Source organism: Arachis hypogaea, chromosome 6 (assembly GCF_003086295.3).
Source record: "Arachis hypogaea cultivar Tifrunner chromosome 6, arahy.Tifrunner.gnm2.J5K5, whole genome shotgun sequence".
NCBI classification, from domain to species: domain Eukaryota; kingdom Viridiplantae; phylum Streptophyta; class Magnoliopsida; order Fabales; family Fabaceae; genus Arachis; species Arachis hypogaea.
The window spans coordinates 26,833,614-26,839,964 of NC_092041.1; positions in this window are offsets into that span (position 1 = coordinate 26,833,614).

The window sequence follows — 6,351 nt, forward strand, 5'->3', positions numbered from 1 at the left end:
ATGGAGCATCATAGGTATTTTCTATGATGGTCTCTCTGAACTGTCCAAGATGTCCTTGGATAGCTCTTCTGGAGGATCTCTTCATTTGAAGAAGACGCCTACTGAAGCTCAAGAACTGATTGAAATGGTTGCAAATAACCAATTCATGTATACTTCTGAAAGAAATCCTGTGAACAATGGGACTAGTCAGAAGAAAGGAGTTCTTGAGATTGACACTCTGAATGCCATATTGGCTCAGAACAAAATATTGACTCAACAAGTCAATATGATTTCTCAAAGTCTCTCTGGAATGCAAAATGCACCAAGCAGTACTAAGGAAGCTTCATCTAGGAAGAAGCTATGATCTTGAGAACCCTTCAATAGAAGAGGTGAATTACATGGGAGAACCCTATGGAAACACCTAAAATCCTTCATGGAGGAATCATCCAAATCTTTCATGGAAGGATCAACAGAGACCTCAACAAGGTTTCAATAATAATAATGGTGGAAGAAATAGGTTTAGCAATAGCAAGCCTTTTCCATCATCATCTCAGCAACAGACAGAGAGTTCTAAGCAGAATACCTCTGACTTAGCAACTATGGTCTCTGATCTGATCAAAACCACTCAAAGTTTCATGACTGAAACAAGGTCCTCCATCAGAAATTTGGAAGGACAAGTGGGTCAGCTGAGCAAGAAAATTACTGAACTCCCTCCAAGTATTCTCCCAAGCAATACTGAGGAAAATCCAAAAGGAGAGTGCAAGGCCATCAACATGGCCGAATTCTGGGAGGAAGAAGAGGCAGTGAACGCCACTGAGGAAGGCCTCACTGGACGTCTACTGGCCTCCAATGAGTTCCCCAATGAGGAACCATGGGAATCTGAGGCTCAAACTGAGACCATAGAGATTCCATTGGACTTACTTCTGCCTTTCATGAGCTCTGATGAGCATTCTTCCTCTGAAGAGGATGAGTATGTCACTGAGGAGCAAGTTGCTAAATACCTTGGAGCAATCATGAAGTTAAATGACAAGTTATTTGAAATGATACTTGGGAGAATGAATCCCCTTTGCTCACCAAAGAACTGGATGACTTGTCTAGGCAGAAACTACCTCAAAAGAGGCAGGATCCTGGGAAGTTTTCTATACCTTGTACCATAGGCACCATGACCTTCAAGAAGGCCTTGTGTGACTTAGGGTCAAGTGTAAACCTCATGCCCCTCTCCGTAATGGAGAAATTAGGGATCTTTGAGGTGCAAGCTGCAAAAATCTCACTAGAGATGGCAGACAACTCAAGAAAACAAGCCATGGACTTATAGAGGATGTTCTGGTCAAAGTTGAAGACCATTACATCCCTACTGATTTCATAGTCCTAGAGACTGGGAAGTGCATGGATGAATCCATCATCCTTGGCAGACCCTTCCTAGCCACAGCAAGGGCTGTGATTGATGTTGATAGAGGAGAGTTGATCATTCAAGTGAATGAAGAATCCTTGGTGTTTAAGGCCCAAGGATATCCCTCTGTCATCATGGAGAGGAAGCATGAAGAGCTTCTCTCAAACAGAGCCAAACTGAGCCCCCACAGTCAAACTCTAAGTTTGGTGTTGAGAGGCCACAACCAAACTCTAAGTTTGGTGTTGAACCCCCATATTCAAACTCTAAGTTTGGTGTTGGGAGGTTCCAACACGGTTCTGAGTATTTCTGAGGCTCCATGAGAAGCCCTCTGTCAAGCTAATGACATTAAAGAAGCGCTTGTTGGGAGGCAACCCAATGTTTTATACTTAATTATTTTCTTTTGTTATTTTATCTTTTTTGTAGGTTGATGATCATAAGAAGTCACAAAAACAATGAAAAAGGCAAAAACAGAATGAAAAACAGGAAGAAAAACAGCACACCTGGAGGAAGATGCTGCTGGCGTTCAAACGCCAGTAAGCCTAGCAGTTGGGCGTTTAACGCCCAGTCTGGCACCATTCTGGGCGTTTAACGCCAGAAAGGGGCACCAGACTGGCGTTAAACGCCAGAAAAGAGCAAGAACCTGGCGTTAAACGCCAGGAATGGGCACCAGCCCGGCGTTTAACGCCAGAAATGGCTCAAAACGTGAATTTTGATGCCATTTGGTGCAGGGATGACTTTTCCTTGACACCACAAGATCTGTGGACCCCACAGGATCCCCACCTACCCCACCATCACTCTCTCTCTTCTTCCCCCATTCACCAATCACCTCAACACCTCTTCCCCAAAAACCCTTCACCTATCAAATCCCATCTTTCTCTTCACCACTCACATCCACCCTTCATAAATCCCCACCAACCTCACCCTTCAAATTCAAACCACTTTCCTCCCTAAACCCACCCATAATGGCCGAACCTTTACCCCCCTCTCTCCTATATATACCCTTCTTCAACCCTTCATTTTCACACAACCTAAACACCACTTCTCCCCCTCTTTGGCCGAACACACCACCATCTCCCTCTTCCTCATTTCTTCTTCTTCTACTCTCTTCTTTCTTCTTTTGCTCGAGGACGAGCAAACATTTTAAGTTTGGTGTGGTAAAAGCGTTGCTTTTTCGCTTTTTCCATAACCATTATGGCATCCAAGGCCGGAGAAACCTCTAGAAAGAGGAAAGGGAAGGCAAAAGCTTCCACCTCCGAGTCATGGGAGATGGATAGATTCCTCTCAAGGGTGCATCAAGACCACTTCTATAAAGTTGTGGCCTTGAAGAAGGTGATCCCCGAGGTCCCCTTTTCACTCAAAAAGGGTGAATATCCAGAGATCCGACATGAGATCCGAAGAAGAGGTTGGGAAGTTCTTACCAACCCCATTCAACAAGTCGGAATCTTGATGGTTCAAGAGTTCTATGCCAATGCATGGATCACCAAGAACCATGACCAAAGTGTGAACCCGAATCCAAAGAACTATCTCACTATGGTTCGGGGGAAATACTTGGATTTTAGTCCGGAGAGTGTGAGGGGGCGTTCAACTTGCCTATGATGCAAGGAGATGAGCATCCTTACACTAGAAGGGTCAACTTTGATCAAAGGTTGGACCAAGTCCTCACAGTCATATGTGAAGAGGGCGCACAATGGAAGCAAGATTCAAGGGGAAAGCCGGTCCAATTGAGAAGGCATGACCTCAAGCCCGTGGCTAGAGGATGGTTAGAGTTCATACAACGCTCAATCATTCCCACTAGCAACCGGTCCGAAGTTACCATAGATCAGGCTATCATGATCCATAGCATCATGATTGGAGAAGAAATAGAGGTTCATGAGGTTATAGCCCAAGAACTCTATAAGGTGGCGGACAAGACCTCTACCTTGGCAAGGTTAGCCTTTCCTCATCTCATTTGTCACCTCTGTTATTCAGTGGGAGTTGACATAGAGGGAGACATCCCCATTGATGAGGATAAGCCCATCACAAGAAAAGGATGGAGTACACAAGAGACCCACTCATCATGAGATCCCTGAGATTCCTCAAGGGATGCACTTTCCTCCACAAACTATTGGGAGCAACTGAACACCTCCCTAGGAGAATTGAGTTCCAACATGGGACAACTAAGGGTGGAGCATCAAGAACACTCCATCATCCTTCATGAGATTAGAGAAGATCAAAGAATCATGAGGGAGGAGCAACAAAGACAAGGAAGGGACATTGAGGAGCTCAAGCACTCCATAGGATCTTCAAGAGGAAGAAAGAGCCGCCATCACTAAGGTGGACCCGTTCTTTGATTTCCTTGTTCTTTATTCTTCTGTTTTTCGAATTTTATGCTTATGTTTATCCATGTTTGTGTCTTGTGATCATTAGTGTCTTAGTGTCTATGCCTTAAAGTTATGAATGTCCTATGAATCCATCACCTTTCTTGAATAAAAACGTGCTTAATTGAAAAGGAAAGAATTGCATGAATTTTGAATTTTATAACAGTTTAATTATTTTGATGTGGTGGCAATCTTTTGTTCTCTGAATGTATGCTTAAACAGTGCATATGTATCTTGAATTTGTGATTTATGAATGTTGGCTCTTGAAAGAATGATGAAAAAGGAGACATGTTACTGAGGATCTGAAAAATCAATAAAATGATTCTTGAAGCAAGAAAAAGCATTTCTATTAAAAAAAAAACCGAAAAAAAAAGAAGAAAAAAAAAGAAGAAAAAGAAAACGAAAAAAAATAGAGAAATAAGAGTTGTGATCCAAGGCAAATAAGAGTGTGCTTAAGAACCCTGGACACCTCTAATTGGGGACTTTAGCAAAGCTGAGTCACAATCTGAAAAGGTTCACCCAATTATGTGTCTGTGGCATGTATGTATCCGGTGGTAATACTGGAAGACAGAGTGCTTTGGGCCACAGCCAAGACTCAATAAGTAGCTTGTTCAAGAATCATCATACTTACTAGGAGAATCAATAACACTATCTGGATTCTGAGTTCCTAAAGAAGCCAACCATTCTGAATTTCAAAGGATAGAGTGAGATGCCAAAACTATTCAGAGGCAAAAAGTAAAAGCCCCGCTCATCTAATTAATACTGATCTTCATAGATGTTTTTGGAATTCATTGCATATTCTCTTCTTTTTATCTATTTGATTTTCAGTTGCTTGGGGACAAGCAACAATTTAAGTTTGGTGTTGTGATGAGCGGATAATTTGTATACTTTTTGGCATTGTTTTTAGTATGTTTTTGTATGATCTAGTTAGTTTTTAGTATATTTTTATTAGTTTTTAGTTAAAATTCACTTTTCTGGACTTTACTATGAGTTTGTGTGTTTTTCTGTGATTTCAGGTATTTTCTGGCTGAAATTGAGGGACCTGAGCAAAAATCTGATTCAGAGACAAAAAGGACTGCAGATGCTGTTGGATTCTGACCTCCCTGCACTCGAAGTGGATTTTCTGGAGCTACAGAAGCCCAATTGGCGCGCTCTCAACGGCGTTCGAAAGTAGACATCCTGGGCTTTCCAGCAATATATGATAGTCATACTTTGTCCCAAGATTTGATGGCCCAAACCGGCGTTCAAAGTCACCCTCAGAAATCCCAGCGTTAAACGCCGGAACTGGCACCAAAATGGGAGTTAAACGCCCAAACTGGCATAAAAGCTGGCGTTTAACTCCAAGAAGAGTCTCTGCACGAAAATGCTTCAATGCTCAGCCCAAGCACACACCAAGTGGGCCCGGAAGTGGATTTTTATGTCATTTACTCATTTCTGTACACCTTAGGCTACTAGTTCTTATAAGTAGGACCTTTTGCTATTGTATTAGAAGACTTTGGTAGCTATCTTCATTTTTATGCTATCTTAGATCATTGGGAGGCTGGCCATTCGGCCATGCCTAGACCTTATGCTTATGTATTTTCAACGGTGGAGTTTCTACACACCATAGATTAAGGTGTGGAGCTCTGCTGTACCTCGAGTATTAATGCAATTACTATTGTTCTTCCATTCAATTCCGCTTGTTCTTGTTCCAAGATATCACTTGTTCTTCAACTTGATGAATGTGATGATCCGTGACACTCATCATCATTCTCACCCATGAACAAAGTGACTGACAACCACTCTTGTTCTACAAGCAACCAAGGCTCTAGTGAATATCTCTTGGGTTCTTTAACCGGAATCTTCGTGGTATAGGCGAGAACTGATGGCGGTATTCAAGAGAATCCGGAAGGTCTAACCTTGTCTGTGGTATTCTGAGTAGGATTCAATGACTGAATGACTGTGACGTGCTTCAAACTCCTGAGGGCGGGGCGTTAGTGACAGACGCAAAAGAATCACTGAATTCTATTCCGGCCTGATTGAGAACCGACAGATGAATTCCGCTATGCTGTGACAGAGCATATGCAATCGCTTTCACTGAGAGGATGGGAGGTAGCCACTGACAACGGTGAAACCCTTGCTTAAGCTTGCCATGGAAAGGAGTAAGAAGGATTGGATGAAGACAGTAGGAAAGCAGAGAGACGGAAGGGAAGGCATCTTCATGCGCTTATCTGAAGTTCCTACCAATGAATTACATAAGTATCTCTATCTTTACCTTTGTGTTATTTTCGTTCATCACCATTACCATTTGAGTTTGCCTGACTAAGATTTACAAGATGACCATAGCTTGCTTCAATACTAACAATCTCCGTGGGATCGACCCTTACTCGCGTAAGGTTTATTACTTGGACGACCCAGTGCACTTGCTGGTTAGTTGTGCGAAGTTGTGTAATGCCATGGTATTGAGCTACCACATTTTTGGAGCCATTACCGGGGATTATGAGAGTTGTGAAAAAGTATAGTTCACAATTTCGCGCACCAGGGATCACCTTCTTCAAGGCCACAACTTCATAGAAGTGGTCTTGATGCACTCTTGAGATGAATCTTTCCATCTCCCATGACTCGGAGGTGGAAGCTTTTGCCTTC